The 18,381-nt window shown below is 40.4% G+C and overlaps 1 long non-coding RNA gene across 3 annotated transcripts in view; it reads left to right on the top strand.

Annotated features, from left to right (window-relative positions):
• LOC110256384 (uncharacterized) overlaps nucleotides 1-18,381 on the top strand; it is a 288,353-nt gene that overhangs the window by 175,222 nt on the left and 94,750 nt on the right. The window contains exon 1 of one of the 3 annotated variants that reach the window (XR_014824515.1): nucleotides 5,517-5,548. The exons of the other annotated variants lie outside the window; for them this stretch is intronic. This is a non-coding gene — a long non-coding RNA (uncharacterized LOC110256384). Of the gene's footprint in view, nucleotides 1-5,516; nucleotides 5,549-18,381 lie in introns of those variants that run through there. 3 annotated transcript variants of the gene reach the window in all.

Raw genomic sequence — 18,381 nt, 5'->3', positions numbered from 1 at the left:
ATCCATTACTCCCTTCTGTCTGTAGGTCCAAAGAACATTCAGATGGTCATGCTCTCAGGATCTTTGTATTAACCAGAAGGCTTGGAAAATAGAAGTAGAAAAGAATAGGCCTAGGCCTTGTCAATCTTCTCCTGGAGATTTGCTCTGTGACCTTGATTAAGTTACATTCCTTTTCTGTTTTCTGATAAGTAGTAGAGAAATAGATAATTTGATGGCTTTGTATAGTATCAGTTTAATGAAGCTGAAACTACAAATCCTAGAAGTCTCTTCTTTATATGGTTCCAAGTTAGAATTGACCACAAGTTCCAGGTTGGGGTCATGTGAGTTGTAGATCGGGGACACAAAGGAGAGCCTTTTTTGCACCCAGAAGGTCAGTGAGGGCAGGCACTGTTGCAGCTCATGCACATTGTTGCTGGCCTGCTAGCTTACTTGAATGGTCTGTCTGGGATAGAGTCAGGCCTTCATCTCCTACAGCTTCTGCTAGATCCCCCACCTTCAGCTTCCCTGAGTCCTGGGCCAAACGCAGGTGCTACTCTGTAGTGCAGGATGCCAGCTCTTCTTATAGGTCAACAGCAACATTGAGGTTGAAGGAGGTGAGAGACAGATACTGTTCCTGCTAATTCTTACAGGGTCTAGTCTGTTCTTGGTATCTCTACTTTATGTCTATTTTTCCTTCTACATTTCTAGCCCTGCTGACTTCAGGTCCAGCACCAAATGCAGAAACCACAGCCCTACATAGCCTGCAAATCAGCTCCCACAATTGTGTGTGGCCCAATCCTTGTAATATATTCTTTGTTCTATATACTGCTTCAAGTGGTTCTGTTTCTCTGAATTGTGAATTATGCAAATAATATCTATTGAATGCTTACTACATGGCAGGCACTTTCTCACTATTTTGTCTATATTATTTATACTTCTAGAATTTCTTGTGAGGTATGTAATTACCCCCATTTTATAGATGAGGAAATTGAAGCACAGAGAATTTAAGTAACTTGCCCCAAATCATACTGCGTGTAAGAGGCTAAGCCAGGAATTTAACCTGGCAGTTTCTAGAGCCCGTGCCTTTATCCACCATATGGTGCTGTCTCATTTGTAGGGTGAGAGGTTGTTCTAGCTATCCTTGAAGTCTCTTCCAGTTTTAACACTCCGTGAAATAGGTTCTGTATTCAATTTTCAACCTTCAGAACAGTGTACTTCAAAGTGTGGTCTAAGAATCACCTAATTAGGATCCCCTGGTGTTCTTAGGACTGCGGAGTGTCATGGAAGGAAGGCTCCTGCTGTTTATAGTGTTTTCAGGTGATTTTGAAGTTTGAGAGCCAGTCACTACCCTAGAAGAGCAATAGTTGGAATAATGAATAAGTATATGTGGGGTTTTGGTTTTAGTTTGGGTCTTGGGTCTTTCTGTTTGTTTATTTGTTTGTTTGTTTTGAGAAAGGAAATTAGTCCATTTAGAGGTGGCTTCTTCTTGAGATCTACATCAAAGTGGAGGGTTGAACTGTCACCTTGGGTCTGTTGGCAAGAAAACACATGTGATGGAGCTGGTATCAGAAGGCTCTGGAAGGACTGGCCTTTGTGCCTCCCAGAGGTGCCCCTGGAGACAGTTTCAGAGAGGCCTTCAGTGAGATAGATGGTCATTAGCCTGCCCTAAGACAGGCAAGGATGCAGTGAGGGAGAAGCAACAGTAGCGCCATCTGCATCCTGCCTTTCTGCTCAGCCCTGGGTCATCTGCCCCACATTGTTAATTAGAAGTGTCTCTCTTTCCTCGAGATGGGATTATTATCATTTGTCTTCTCTTAGGAAATCAGCCATGCTGGCTAGAGGTGGGCGGAGATTCACCCAGGTGACCTTGACTATTAAGGGCCTCTGAGGCCCAGGCTTCAGGAAGCCGAGCAGCCATAGGCTGCACAAATTGGAGTCATAAGAAGGCCTGATGGTGGAAAACTTCTTCTTGGTGCTAGTGGTCCTCATTAACAGGCATGCAGGCCTGATAATGAGGCCTCTTCCTCACAGGGACCCTGGCCCCAAGACTCCCGAATTCCTGTGCAAAGGCAGGGACCAGGCCCTTCAAGCCTCAGCTGGCCCCTCAGATGTGGAGGGCACTTAACAGTTGGCAAGGGACTTTCCAATACACACTCACTGGAGCTTTTCACCATTCTTGGGATTAATAACCTAAGGAAATTCAATCCTGACTGGGGAAAATATTAATAATAAAATTCTACTTTTTTTTTTTTTTTGCCCAATTTCTCTCACAAAATGTGAGGGGGGAACAAACCTTCTTAAAAAAGTATTTTACTTTTCCTAGATGTCGTGATATGCAAGTATTAGGTTCCAGCTAGGTGCCACATACTATATTTGGCAAATTGCTTATATGGTATCACTTCATTCTTACAGTGCCCCCCTCAAAAATTGCACTATTTTACAGATGGAGAAACTGACACTCAGAAAAGTTACATAGCAACATTAAGTTATCTCACAATATGTCATGAGCTTTGAAGAGTGACTGATGCAGCTAGGTGATGAGGATGGAGGGATAGACTAAAGAAATGAACTGATTGCTGCATATGTGCTTTGTACCATCCTCCTGATGGTGAACTTCTTAAGACCATTTTTTCTTGTCAGAACCAGTTAAATCACCAAGCCTGGAGCAAAAGGAAGCCAGTCTCATGCTTTCTGGACTTTGTAATTCATTAGACTTGGAGAGAGGGTAAATTTTTTTGTGTTCGGTGTTTGTTTTTGTTTTTGTTTTTTCATTTATTTATTAGTTTTGTTTTTGGTAAAAAAAACCGTGACAGAGCTTTGTATTCCTCAGCTTCCATGAGAGGACTTGGCCTATGGTTGCTCTATCCTACTTTGTTTTGCTCCAGAAGGAAGAAAACTATCTCCCTATTTCTGGTTTGTTTGGTTTTTTGTCTTTTTAGACCTGTATCTGCAGCACGTGGAAATTCTCAGGCCAGGGGTCGAGCTGCAGCTGCCGGCCTACACCACAGCCATAGCAACATGGGATCCGAGCCATGTCTGCGACCTACACCACAGCTCATGGCAATGCCGGATTCTTAACCCACTGAGCAAGGCCAGGAATTGAACCTGTGTCCTCATGGATACTAGTCGGGTTTGTTTCTGCTGAGCCATGACGGGAACTCTCCTGCTTCTGTTTTTGACTTTCAAGACCAAGCCTAATAAAAGGTCTCAAGTTCAGATGCGCATACCTATAAACATGAATTCTAGATTCCTGTATTTTAGTAGAAATTTAAAGCAAACTCCTGCTAGGTACAGAAATTGCCTCTAGACTCAGGGAAGTCACTGTGTAGTCAAGTGTCCTCTCCCTTTGCTGGATGTCTTGAATCCTGTAATAGTCCATCATCTTAAAACACTGTAAAACTGGAGAACAATGTTAGGATGATTAGTTTAGAAAAGTTTAGTAAATTATTTGAGGGTAGAAATTATGTCTGCTTTGTTCACCCTTGTTTTCAGAGCTTTGACCCACTGCCTAGTACCTAGTGGATTTTCTCTACATATTTGTTGAATGAATAAATACATAACTGAATGAATGAGTAAATAGATGAACCAATTTAAGATTTCCTGGACAACCTTCCCACCACCTGCAAGGACAATGAAATGTCTCCCACCTTGACTTCCTGCCTCCTGGGTCTCTTCTCTGAGCCTTGCTGAGCCATGAGGCTGAGGTTAATGCTACCTCACACCAATTTTCCTCAAGTGACCGTTCCGCTAAAATACTCATGGCTCCTTCTTGTTAGACTTGGGATAAAGGACAGATTAAGAATTAAATGCCTGGGCTACAGGATCCTGCATCTTTGAATTATTTTGCTAAACATTTCTAGGGACTCCCAAGGAAAGTATGTGTCAGGTACCATGTGAAGAACTCTCATTTTTTCCCCCAATTCTAGTAGCAAGTAAGCAGGTCAAAGAAGCTAGTCTCTTCCCTATTCTCAAACCCAAATCTAAATCTCCAGTTTACCATTGCAACAGTGAGGAAAGGCCAGCCCATAACTTTCCTAATATCAATAAGAAGAAGCAATTTCTCCTGAACAGGCTTATCTACATCTCTGGAAACATGGCCGATAAGTGCTCTTGGCTTGACTGACAAGTAGTAAAATGCGTTCTTAGTTTGTAATTCAAGGTTCTCCATCATCCAGCTACATCAAAGACTAAAGACAAATGAACACAGGATTCAAATCAACTTCCTCACACCACCAAACAATCCTCTCAGGTCTGGCCGGAGTGGTCTACTCAATACCTGCTGGACACCCCAGCACATTCCTCTCTCTTTATCTTGGTTCTTGAGTCCTTCTTTGTCAGTGTCCCATTCTGTGCCTTCTTTGTCACTGTTTTTCTAGGACCAGCTCCTTGCTCCCCTCCTCCTTGAATTGAGCCCTGGCTACTCCTCCTCACATGTAGAGGGTGAAAGCAAAGGAAGAACCTCTGGCACTGTCTCTACCCCACACTTCCAGTGCCCAGGAGAGCTATGTATTGAAGTAAATGAGAAGCAGAACCTGGGTTCTGCAGTCCCTGATTGTAAGAATTTGGCACACTCACTTAACCTCCCCAAGTTCCAATTTCCTAATCTGGAAAATTGGAAGGATTTTTACTTCTCAGAGTTGTATCAATTAGGTGATTCTTTTACTTGACCCAGGAGGTGAAAACCAAGGGTTTTCTAAGTGCCAGATGCACAGTGACTGATACATAGTAGGTGATCAGTAAATATTACTAAATAGTTTTAAACACATTAAATGAATTTGTAAGACTTGTCTAGTTAGAGAAAAGAATTATTAGATTGAATATAGGATCTTTTCCCACAGTTTTCTTTAATTCTTGTCTTTTTTAAATAGGTGCTGGACACAAAAGAAGAGAAACAGAAACAGAATTAATAATTTAACACTTTATGTTCAATATCTCATTCATTATCCATATCCTGTGTCCAGCCATTTGGATTTTTGCTAAATGCATGGCTGAAATATCTAGAATAAAACAATGGTGGGAGTTTTCTCATAAATACATTTTCTTGTCTTTTTTGCATCGATCAACTAACATTTGTCAGATAACATTCTGTTAAGCCAGGCGCCCAATATTTGACTAAGAGGGGAATTCCTGTTGTGGCTCAGCAGCTTAAGAACCCGACTAGTATCCACGAGGATGTGGGTTTGATCCCTGGCCTCACTCAATGGGTTAAGGATCCAGCATTGCCACAAGCTGTGGCGTACCATGGGTTACGGATGTGACTGGGATCTGGCATTGCTGTGGTATAGGCTGTGGTATAGGCTGACATCTGCAGCTCTGATTTGACCCCTTGCCTGGGAGCCTCCATGTGCTGTGGGTGTGCCCCTAAAAAGAAAAAAAAACTAAGAGAATAGTCTTGTGAAGGACATGGTGATTACCTTGAAATACATGAAAGCCTCCCATAAAAGATAAATTAGACCTTGTCTATGTGTCTATGTGTCCTCAGGAGAAAATAATTATTGGTGGTGAGAGGTTATAAAGAGATGAATTTCTTCCAAGATACAGTAAGAGGAGTCAGCCCATCGCTTCAGAGGTGTGTTGGTATGTACATGTGTGGTTGGGGTAGGGACCACTGAATTAACAGTGTGGGACACAGAATGTTATGATTCTAGCAGGGATTAAAACTGAGAAGGAGAGAAACCAAATACTTCTCATTCAATAATAGAGGTTCCATTGACTCCATTTTTGTTTTGTTTTAGTTTTGGTTTACCAATGCAGTAGATTTACTTATATATTTATTTTAGTATATTTAATGGTATTCTATTTGGTAGTCTATTCTTTTTTAAGATTGAAGTATAAATTATTTATAATGTTGTGTTAGTTTCTGATATACAGCAAAATGATATATATATTTTCATATTCATATGTATCTTTTCACATTCATTGCATGTATCTTTTCATATTTGTTTCATATATATGTCTTTTCATATTCTCTTCCATTATGGTTTATTTTAGAATATTGAATATAGTTTCCTGTGCTATACAGACTCTATTTTTAGTTGAGAAAATCCCACTCTACCTGAACCATCCTCAGTCTCTCCACAAATACACTCACACATGTACATGTGCACACACACACACACAAACACACACGTTTGTTCTTGGGATTTGATCTTATTTTATTAGGTCCCTGGCAAGAGGAACTGCCAGCCTCAGCTTTCACAAGGAGATTTTAAAAAGGAAATTCCAAAAGGCTCCTTCACACTCAACTTATCCCAGGGACCCAGCACCCATCATGCATCTGCCTGTCTATGAAATTTGATTGATGACTAACATCAGTTGAAGGTTTGGGGTGCTAAGACCACAGGATAAAAAGATAAGTCATTGTATATTAGGAAAGGGCTAAGAATTGGGGGGGGGGGGAGGATCCTTTCCTTCAAAAGAGGTAAGATTTCCTAAAAGGAAGTAGAACAGAGGTGGCAATTTGTATTGTCAATCCTTGACATGAGACACTTGATATGAGGGAGGAGGAAACTCTTGAGCCTGAAGATAAAGGGTACAGCATGAAAGTTTGAAAAGTTGTCACAGAGGATCTCTTCATAAGTCTTTAAGGTCCATTTTTGAGATTCAAGGCAATATTCAAGTTTTCTGCAACTATACTTTCTTCCTTTCAATATGAATAATTATCTTCCCAAATCATTGAAACTCTGTATAAAATAAATTTGTATGTAACCATATACCCAGAGATACTGGTCTTGAGAAAATGAAGGAACAGAGTGGAAAAGAGAGAAGAGGAAAGCCTTCATGCTCTATCTGTCCTTTCTACCTTCTGTACACATATCTGTCATGTGTCCCAGCAGAAAGGGTGCTACTAGACTGAATAATATGTTACAGCCTATCAAGAGATGGAGTCTGTTTCCCCACCCTGAATCTGGGCAGTCTTTTTGATTTGTTTTGACCAATAGAAATGTGGCAGAAATAATGTGCTATTTTCAAGATTAGTCCTTAAGAGGACATGCAGCCTCCATTTTCACCCCCTTGGAAGACTGTCTGGAGACCATCACTTAAGAACCCCAGTTCATCCTAGTGAAGAAAGAGTGGCCATGTGGAGGATAGCTGTGGAGGATAACCCAGGCCACAGACAGAACCAACTACCAGACACAGGAGTCATGCCAGCCTGCCTCTTCCAGCCCAGCTGTGGCAGCCCAGGAGGTAGCTGCAGAGCAACTCCTCAGGCAATGCTCAGAATCGTAACAAATCATGATTTGTTCCTGTTTTAAGCCACTAAGCTTTGGGGAGACTTATTAAGCATCAGCCCATTTACTGGAGCATGAATTCTGAATGATGCCCTGGGGAACTGAAGAGCAACCATAGAGAAGCCAGAAGCAATAAGAGAGCTCCAGTGCTAGGGAGCCTTCCAGAGAGGGCAGAGCCATGTGCCAGGAGAGGGAGGAACCTCTGCTTTCCTGTACAGATTAGAGATGCTGCTCTCTGAAAGGAGAGAAAATATGACTCAGCAGATGCCTCTGGTCCTAATGTAAGAAGGGACTTTCTATCAAAACTGTCTAGGAATGGAATAGACTGCTTTAAAAGTTGCTAGGTTCTTCAACATCAGGAGTATACAAGAATGAGCAGGAGATGGAAAGGCAGAATTTGAGCATTATGTAGTTGGCTCTCTGAGGTCACGTCCAACTCCAGGCATCTTATTTGGTTCTCTAAATCCTATTTGAGAAGATGGCAGTATATGCGTAATTATGTCAATAAATCTGTCATGTTATCTTTAAAAAAAGACTCTAGTTTATGAAAAGCAGGAGTAGAGTGTATGTGAACTAGACTGTTCCTCTGAGTGCATAGCTTATCAACACAAATCTGGCCAGGCTGGTCAGAGCACACAGACACATATCCACAGCAGGAACCAGAAGCCTGTGAGAATGGATTCCTGGGAAAACATCCCGCTGAAAACTGAGGCCTCTGGGCAGAGGTTACATCTTTTTTGAATCTCTTTTTAGGGCCAGGCCTTGTTGTTACCATTAAGTGAATTTGCAACATGATCATAATAATGACAACAGCAATAATAATAACTGTAATAATCTCCACTCTTAACTCCTGGCTGGCCTCTTTCTTACTACCTACAACAGATATGTTGCTGGGAGGAGCTGTCCCTCCGCTCCCTTCAGAAAGGGTTCATGAAATGCCAAGGGGTATGTTTAGCCTCAGGGCAAAGTGCTGCTTCCTCCCAGAAGCAGGTAGACCTTCTTGAAATTTCCTCACAAGGCCACAGGCTTGATACATGCTCATTACACTGCCTTCCCCTGACATTCTAAGGAAATTAAACTTTGAGACATGCTTATCAAAGGTTGAGCTGATTTTCTTTTCTAAAGAAATGCAGCAAGGTTCCCAAGACTGAACTTATTCATTCTGAATTTCATATCACCACCTTCAATGGGGTGAGGAGGGCTCTAAAGTAGAAAACACTTGGAAAAGAACAGTTAGAAATTGAATCAGCAAACTCTTTAGGGTTTAGCTGCCTATGTGAGAACTGCATTTCAAGCAGAGAAAAAGGAACAAGCAAACATATTTCCTAGGGAAAACATTGGGTGGCTTGTGAGAGGCATGCACTGAAACCCCCTCAAAGGAGAAACCTTGGGAATATATAAATGTACAGTCTTATCTTGGGGAATAAAGCCTGTTCTCTCCTCTTTCAGTCTGAACCTCATTTGAGAGAAACTCTCCCAACCAGAGAGAGTTATTGCTTTTTTTTTTTTTTCTTTAAGGGCTGCACTTGTGGCATGTGGAAGTTCCCAGGCGAGGGGTCAAATCAGAGCTGCAGCTGCTGGCCACAGCCACAGGCATGGCAACACGGGATCTGAGTCTCATCTGAGACCTACACCACAGCTCATGGCAACGCCAGATCCTTAACCCACTCAGCGAGGCCAAGGATCGAACCCACATCCTCATGGATACTAGTTGCTTACATAACCCACTGAGCAACAGTGGCTCAGACTGGTTCCCAGAATCATTGCTTTCTTACATTGAAACTTACCTGAGAAAGGAGAGACACTATGGGAGTAATCAAAAGAAGCTTGATCTTAGTCCTGCCACCAGCTCACCTTCTGCAAGCAACTTTCTCAGAACCTTGGATTATGTGTCTGGATAAACGGATTTATGAATTGGTGAAATCTTGTGCATCACATTCTCTCAACTTCACTCTGTCTTGCAGAGCATTCTAGGAGACACATACTGAGTGAATCCCATTTTGTGTCTGGTGATGTAACCTCTAGAGGATGAGACTAGACCAGGGAAGCACCCCTTTCCCACAGAAAACACATGAGGAGTTTAACTATGGTTTGCTATTTCTAACTTTAATATTTCCCTTAAAGGAACTTTTCTGTTTTGTGCTGGAAGCTCGGACATTAAGGAGCCAGTAAGAGGATAGCCAACTTTAACAGGGGAGGACATTGGGTTGCAGTGGCCCAAGCTTGGGGTAGGATATAACATAGGGTAGGTCAGAATCAGATGAACCACTCAAGCAGGCAGCTGAGCTATGATTAAACCATAGTTTCATATTTGTGTTTCGTACCTGGGAAGGAGTAAAGGGATCACTCAGGCTCCTCAGAGTCCAGAGCTGTAATGTAGGATTGGGAAGGCAGAAAACTGGCAGATGGAGTTTGGCGAGGAAAGGGGATTATTGTTGTGTCAAAGCTGTTTTAATTAGAAGGCAAGTGCAGGAAGTCGGCCCAGAGGGAGAGGCATAACAGATCAGTCCAAGTGAGGTGTACCAGCCATTGTGATGGCAATGGTGATGAACTGGGTACCGTGAAGATCAGGATTTGGTTCTAGCTCTGTTGGTTAAATTCACATTTCCGAATCTACCTTCTACATTTCTAAAATTAGAAGAATAATCCTAATCCTGTTTGCTTCACTGGGTAATGTTGTAAAGCTTACATGAAAACATGAGTGGGAAAGTCTTTATCAACTAAAAAATATTAGGAAATAATAGTTATAAGATGTGACTGTTCCAATTTTCCCTGGTTTGAATTCTGATGAGAAACCAGTGGTAATTCTTATAATTGTTCCTTCATCCATTTTTGTCTCCCCCCCATCTGATTTTAAGATTTTTTTGTTATCATTTAGCACATCATTAGTTTAGAATGATTACAATACACTATGATTGGAGTGTAGAGTGTGTGTGTGTGTGTGTGTGTGTGTGTGTGTGTGTGTGTGTGTTTATCCTGCTTGAAGCACACTGAGGATTTATTTTTTCTGTGGATTTATTTTTTCATGTCACTTAAAAATTTTCAAACACTATTTCTGTAAATGTTTTCTTTACCCCTCTTTTTTGTCTCTTCCTGGCATTCCAATTATACATACACTAGATTTCTTGATATTGCACCACAGGATAATTGTCCCTGAGACTGTCTTTTTCCAATACTTTATCTCTTATCTGCTTCCATTTATATAATCTCTTTTGTTCTGTCTTCAAGTGTATTAGCCTTTCTTATGCATTATCTAATTGATGTTAAACGCATCTCATAATTTTTTTAAGTCATGTGATTTTTAATTCTAGAACTACCATTTTGTTCTATCTTAAGTCTCTCTTAAGATTTCCTATTGTTTACTCATTATGTTAATAGTTTCCTTTAAATTCTTGAATATAATTATAATTGCTGTTTTAAAGTTCTTGTTTGCAAATCTCATCATTTTTCTCATTTCTTGGTTGTAGTCTATTTTTCTGATTTTTATTTTGGTTACCCATTATGCATTTATGCTCACATATCTAGTAAATTTTTTTGTATAGTTGACATTATGAGTACTATATTTCTGAAGGATTTTGTCTTTTTTTATAATAGAGTTTAGTGCTTTGTCCAGCAGCCATTTAATTTGTTCATGGATCAACATAATTCTTTTATGGTTTTTTTTTAGAAACTTTTAAAGAGTTGGTGTAGAGTGACTCTTACACTAGGGTTAGGCTAGTTCTCTTCCTATGGGTTTTATTGAATTTCTGGAATTTTCATCAAAGTCTCTCTACTCTGGCTAGTCAGAATGCAAACATCTTTCAGCACTATGCAAACTCTGGAATTTGTTTAAATTGCAGTTCCCAGTAGTTGTTTTCCTCTGATAGACATTTTCAGTCTAGCTTCATGGAGTTTTTCTCTAACACATTCACAGGTTCGTTTTCAGCCAAAGACTTAAGGGGATCCTTAAACACATTTTTAGAGCTCCTTCTGTGTATAGCTTACTTTGTTCCAGAAATTCTAGCTGCCTCAGTAACCCCAAATTCACATCTATCTTTTTAGCGCTGCGAAGCAACTGTGTTCTGTTTTGCCTCCCTCTCTCTGTACTACAGTCTGGAAAGTTCCTGAAAACAGAAAGCCATTGTAATCTTGGGAATTATCTTGTTTGTTTCCTGTCTCTCAGAGATCACAGTATTACACTGCCTTTGGTTCAACATCAGAAAACAGTTATTTTATATAATATGTCTAGGTTTATAGTCATTTACTACAAGAGTACTAGTGTGGTATCTGTTCCTCCATTAGGACAGGAAGGTGAAATTCCAACTTATAGAATAAATGGCTACTTAGTACCAAGTGTTGTGTTAGTCTTTGAGACTGTACAGATAAATAGCACATCCTAAGCCTCATTACGTGGTGTAAAAGATAGTCATACAAATAAATTAATTGATGTCAGGAGAACTTTAGTAGAGGAATATACTGTTGTCATGGATATTAAGAAGAGGGAACATTTAACTGAAGAAGTCAGGAAAGACTTCCTAGAGAAGATGGCATTTGAGCAAGGAATTTCTATTTTGCCGGCCGGAGAGTAGAAAGACCGATTAAGGAAATGAACAAAGAAAAAATACTGTGCTATAGTAAGACGCACTAGATGACTGTCATATAAGCTGTATTAGTGTGAAGGAAAACTGTTATTATGTAAAACTAGAAAAATAATGTCTACCTCATCAAAGTCTATGAATGTCACATTAAGGAGACCAACCTATACTGTATAGGAACCCATCATGTCATAATGATTAAAAGCAAGGTCTTTGTGAGACCTTGCTCATAACTTACTGAGATTTGGGGAAAAGTTTATTATAAACTTTAGGGTTTTTTTAATTAAAAAATAGGATAGTTTTCAGACCCTGCCTTAACATATCAGTGGTGGTTAATTTAGTTGATGTCTGCTAAGCATTCAGTTTAGGGTCTGGCTACCAAAAATGGTAGCTGCTTATCTTATTGTTGTTATTTCTGTAGGAAAATGGACCCAAAGTTGGTTTGTGAGGTGGGCTACTTTGGAAATAAGTACGTATTTTTAGAGAAAAATTGCTGCTGGCTGAATGAAGGAAAAGCTACACATAGGAGAATGATTGAATGAAGACCAGAATGAACAGAATGTGGACTGGGCTGGAAGATATGCTCAATAGAGGCCAAGAAGATCCAACCTCTGTGGATGGGAACATGGCATGGTCAACGTCTTAAGCTGTGACCATCTGCTTTGACCGCGTTGGACTGTGTCTGACCTGCATCTGTTCTGGAGCAGAGGTGCCCAATGATACTAAGAAATCCCTAGATCTTGAGGCATCATTGCCAGGGATGATAGGCTCATGCATTCATTTAAAAGCATTACCTAAATCAAGAGCTTTTTGCTATTTGTGGAGGATAGTATTTTCAAAATGGGTACAATAGTATCTCTGATCCACACATTCTTCATACAGTACAGTGTTGACACTGTACCCTTTATGTTTTTACTGGAGCAGAAATGAGCTATGTGACTTCCGAGCCCAGGTCATAAAAGGCAATACAGGTAACACCTGATTCTCTTGGGACACTTTTTCTTGGAACTCAATCACTCTCTGCCATGAGAAAGCAGAGAGACCACATGGGAGGCTACATATAGGTTTTGTGGATGACAGCCCCAGCCGAGGTCCTATAGTCACAATCAACCTCTGGTCATGTGAGTGCCTGAGGCCTCCAGTGATTCTGACCCCCAGACCTTTTTTTTTAAGGCATTTTTTTTTTTTTTAAGTAACTGTGTAGCATATCCATTTATTCCTCTACTTTTAAACTCCATGGAGCCTTTCTAGAACACAATGCTTATTTATAAGGTACAAAGCAAAAAGTTCATGTATCAATGTTTAGGGCTCACCTAGGAGGGTTCAAGAGAATATTGAACAGTTGGAAAATGATGATTGGGTGAAGGTGAGAGAGGAAATGGGATCACACGCCTGAGGAGGAGAACTGATCTCCAGTCTTTAAGCTACCTTAGCTTGCTGTGTGGAGAAGAAATGAGCTATCTTTTCCAATACCTGCCCAGATGCCCACTTGTAAGCCAAACAAATCAACATTGAAGCAGTTTTTTAAGGAGCAATATATAACTGGAATGGTATTTTATATTTTCACCCTTTAATAGTACAACTAGCATTTTAAGGTTCTCAATTTAAAAAAAATATTAAAAGGGGTCCTCATATTCACAAAAATGTGAAGACCCATCAAACTCAGAAATTTAACTGATAAAGAGAAAGTGTAGCAGAAGCCGATGATGTTGGTTAGTTTATTCTAGTAAGATTATTCTTTGCCTGTAAGAAATTGAAAAGAATTTCCTGAAACCGGATTCTATCTACCATAGCAATTATTTTGACAATATATTTTCCTTTTACTCATGATAACACATTTATTTTCTACCGAGGCGTAATTTGTTTTTTAAAAACTGGAAAATTATGCCTCTCTTGATGTCGACAAAACCAGGTAAGCTTAAGTAATTGGGAAAACAAGCATCTTTTAAAATCATTTCTGCCAATTTATCTCCTTTCCTTCCCACCTCCTCACACTTCCTCCACACAGCTCCTTGCACATTCTTTCAAATGTGGTCACAACAGTTGTCAGTAACAACCAAAGATTTAGCTTCATAGGGAGAAAAACATTGAGAAAATTGGAGCTGGAAACACTTCTAGCAGTTGGTTCTATTCTCCCTGAGGCTGACTCATGTGGAGAGAGCATGTTACTCATGGTTTGAGATGACATTAGTATCCCAACATTCAGGACACCCTTTGGCAAGGCCTTACAAATGGGAAAGGACAGTGCAAGCTACTGGGAAATCACAGATATAGTGAACATATTTTCCAAATAAACACCAGGGCACAGCGACCTGATGAATGGTCTGATGGAGGGCAAAGCATTTGCATCTAAGACCTGTGATCTGTCTGCTCTTCCAACAGAAAAAGGTGGAGGAAAAATATTCAACATTAACCCAGTTGTTCTGATCCATTTAGGGAATATCCCACTCCATTCAAACATATAGCATATATCATCAAACTACCAGAATTTTTTTAAAAAAGAATTTCTATTCAAATACAAAAACAGTTCCCAATAAATCCTAGGATATTTAAGATCCATTAGTTTTTTTTTTCTTATATCAACCGAATTCTTACATTTTCGTATTACTTGAGCATTTTGCATTTATAGCTCAGAAATTCTTAGTGACTGACCACTGCACCAAGACCTGGATATAAAAAATGGGGGGGGGGGATGTTTAATTAGTGTTTGCTGGGAGTTCCCATCATGGCACAGTGCAAATGAGTTCAACTAGTGTCCATGAGGATTCGGGTTCAATCCCTGGCCTTGCTTAGTGGGTCAGCAATCTGGCATTGCCGTGAACTGTGGTGTAGGTCGTAGACACGGCTTGGATCCCCCGTTGATGTGGCTGTGGCATAGGCCAGCTGCTGTAGCTCCGATTCAACCCCTAGCCTGGGAACTTCCATATGCTTATGGGTGTGGCCCTAGAAAGCAAAAAAAAGAAAAAAAAGTTTGTTGATTGGTCATTAAAACTAAGAAGTGCTGGTTTTCTGTTATTTATTTTTAATTTTAATTTTTTTAGGGCCACATCTGCAGCATATGGAAGTTCCTAGGCTAGGGGTCAAATCAGAGCTGCAGCTGCTGACCTACACCACAGCCACAACAACTCAGGATCTGAGCTGTGTCTAGACCTACACCATAGCTTGCAGCAATGCCAGATCCCTAACCCACTGAGTGAGGCCAGTGGTGGAACCCGCATCTCCATGTGTACTAATCAGGTTCGGGGAAACCTGAGCCACAACAGGAATCCAACTGTTATGTTTTAAACCAATTGATAAGACCAGATGGCTTAAGACAAGATGGCTCAAGTCTTAATCTTTTAGGGAGTCTAAGAACCCAATTAAATCTAAGAAATTCACTCCAGAAAAAAGGGCGCAGGAGTACAAGTTGTACAATTTTTATTATAATTCCAGACAGTGCATGAACTTCAGGTTAAGAACCACTGACTAATGGTGACGTATTCTGTAAGAGCATGAGCTAACTGCTTTGGGTTTGAAATCAATCTCCATTTATTGTAAGCTTGCCGTATGTCAGACACTGAGCGAGGCACTCAACTTCTACCTCAGCGTGGTCCTGAGAAGTAGATAAGAGACTTCTGCATATAACAAACTGGGAACCTTTTTTCTCCTCTCATCTTTCCCCCATGACAACTATTAACATTCTTCAAATTGAATGTTCTTCCCGTGAATGTATTGTGGGGAATGTCAATGTAGTCAAAATCATTTATTTTAGGGGTTCCTGTAGTGGCTCAGTGGAAATAAATCTGACTAGCATCCATAAGGACACAGGTTCGATCCCTGGCTTCACTCACTGGGTTAAGGATTTGGCGTTGCTGTGAGCTGTGGTGTAGGTTGCATATGCAGCTCGGATCTGGTGTTGCTATGGCTGTGGTGTAGGCCAGCAGCTGTAGCTCCAATTCAACCCCTAGCCTGGGAACCTCCACATGCCATGGATATGGCCCTAAAATAAAAAAGACCCCCCCAAAAAATCCTTTATTTTAAAGCTAAAGAAACTGAAGGAGAGAGAGGGAGAAAGAGGGAGGGAGGGAAAGAGAGAGAGAGGACAATGCCTAAAGTCAGATGATGAGTTGGTACAGGTTGGACTTAGACCCACGCCTGTCTCCCAGGCTTGTGCTCTTTGACTACATCCATCTACTACAAGAGGTACCCAGTGCAATAGGTGACAAGTTGTCTTGGTTTGGGTTCCTCTAGAAGCTGACCTTCAGACAAGGCTATGATAGCAATATAGTTTAGTGGTGAGGGGAAAGAAACACCAGGAGAGGAAGAAGGAAACAAGCCAAAAAAGGCAGTCAATATAGGATGCATTATTAAGTCAGTTATAACTGTAAGTAAGTGGAGCTTTATCCTGTTGGGGAAACTCTGGAGGTCAACATAAGACACATATCTTAGAGTTATTGTATAAAAGGGACTAACTGTATAAAATAGATGATTTACAATAACCTATCATATAGCACAGGAAAATCTACTTGATAGTTTTTGATAACATATAAGAGAAAAAAGAATGGATATATTTATATGTATAACTGATCCACTTTGCTATACACCTGAAACTAATACAACATTGTAAGTCAACTATAATCCAGTAAAATTAAAATTTAAGAAAAGTAACTAGATAGCTGGGGTATTTATACACCAACTCCAGCCAATTATTGTTTGATGGCTGTTTAGGGGATGGGGAGATGCACTCATTCCAGCACTTCCAGGCTCCTTCATTGGGCAGAGCAGGCTTCAGTGGCCAAAGAAGTCTCTTAATCAAAGAAATGCAAATGCTGATAGTTGCAAGTCACTAAGCAAATGCAGAAAACAAGGGAATGTTTCCAGACTACTGACAATGTGTGCTACGTATGCGTCCCCACATACACGGTCAGGTCTGTGAGCTGTGCATGGCATATTTGTTTGGGAGTTGGGATTAGCCCCTCATTTGGATATATTTAAGCTCCTCTTGGTGCTCTAGAACTGAACACCATGTGGAGACTCAAGGAAGTGCTTCTAGAGATAGCAACCACAATAATGAAAGGTTTGTAAAGCAGACCCAAATGGATGATGGCTCTGACTTTATTTAGCCTGCGGAAGGGAAAGTTGAAACAGAGCTTGATTTTAATTCATTGAAGCCAATCATTTTCCAAATTCTGTTAATTCTACATCCACAATGATTTTTTCCCCCCTCAGGCCTTTGCCTAGTTTCTCACGGCTCTTATTCTTTATCACCTAAACCAGTCATTTTCAGCATGATTAGATTTTGTTTTGTTTTTTCCTAAAAAATAAATAAAAATTTTAAATATTTATTATGTCTCTTAAGTATATGGAAATTAAAATTGTAGTTAAATAATCTATCAAAACACATTATTCCAAAATAGCAAATTAACACCCTGAATTTAATATACAAAGAAATAAGGGAAAGTAGTTTATGACAAAATAATATATTTCAGTAAACCATGGGGTTTCTGCTGTGACACAGTGGGATCAGTGGTGTCTCTGTAGTGCCAGAATGCAGGTTCAATCCCCTGCCTGGAGCAGTGGGTTAAAGGATCCAGGATTGCTGCAGGTACAGCATAAGTTGCAGCTGTGGCTCTGATCCAATCCCTGGCCCAGGAAGTTCATATGCCATGGGATGGCCAAAAAAGAAAAAAAGAAAAACTAGGGTATGTGATCAAGCAAACAAATGCTGGCACCTCTTGCTTCTTGGAGAACAATAGCTACAAATGCAGACTAGTACAAGTGTTCTCAGAATTCAGATATCATTAGTAAGGTGTATACATGTGAAACAGAGTTAATTGCCAGGCTCAGACAATTATAAAAAGGACTATTTAATTTTTATATGGAATTCAGAACAGTTTTTAGTTGTGTGGCCTAAAATGCCTAGATGTCTATCATTCTTGGCTCCTGTTCACTAAATACTGGTAATAAGTCATCAGATACCACAGAATTTCAAAACATGTCTTAGGAGCGGTATCCCCTCCATTGAGAACCACTGACTCATTAAAATAAAATCCGAGTTGTCCCCCCAACCTCTAATTTTTCTTATCTCTCATCTGCCCTCTACACAGCTCCTAGTCAACTTCCTAGAGTATGGGGCAGACCCTTATCCTAAACCTTCCATGGTCCCTTCAAGTCCAAATTTCTTTCACCTAATCGGAGATGCAGAGGTTAGTCTGGCCGGTGAAGGTTTCAGAGAGCCAGAGCCGGAGCCAGAGCCATTCCATGTAGCCAAGCTCAATTCCAGGGGTATTGCATACAGTTTCTCAGAGAGAACGTATGATGTTTAAAACAAAAAAGTGTGCACAGCTTAGAGTCTATATATAAAAACTCTCTCTAAAGCAGAGCCAGTGTTCCATTAGCTGTTCTGAGAAGCTCTCAATAAGCTCCCAGTTACAAGAAGTATGAGAGGGCCATCAAGGCCTTAACCCATATCCACTCTCTCCTGCTGACTCAGGCACTGAAACTGGTACTGTCATCAGTAAGAACTTGGTGGTTCCTTGTCCACATGGTTTCGTGTGTCGTGACTCTCTCTGTGGTCTCTGAGTCTGGGTTCTAGGGTATGTAATGGACCATGGGCT

The sequence above is a fragment of the Sus scrofa genome, chromosome 13, assembly GCF_054392235.1.
Source record: "Sus scrofa isolate SSC_HxYL_T2T_F1_AM1 chromosome 13, Sscrofa_HxYL_maternal_Yorkshire_Landrace_v2.0, whole genome shotgun sequence".
NCBI classification, from domain to species: Eukaryota; Metazoa; Chordata; class Mammalia; order Artiodactyla; family Suidae; genus Sus; species Sus scrofa.
Note: the sequence above shows the minus strand (reverse complement) of the source record. Positions and strands in the feature narration are given on the sequence as shown.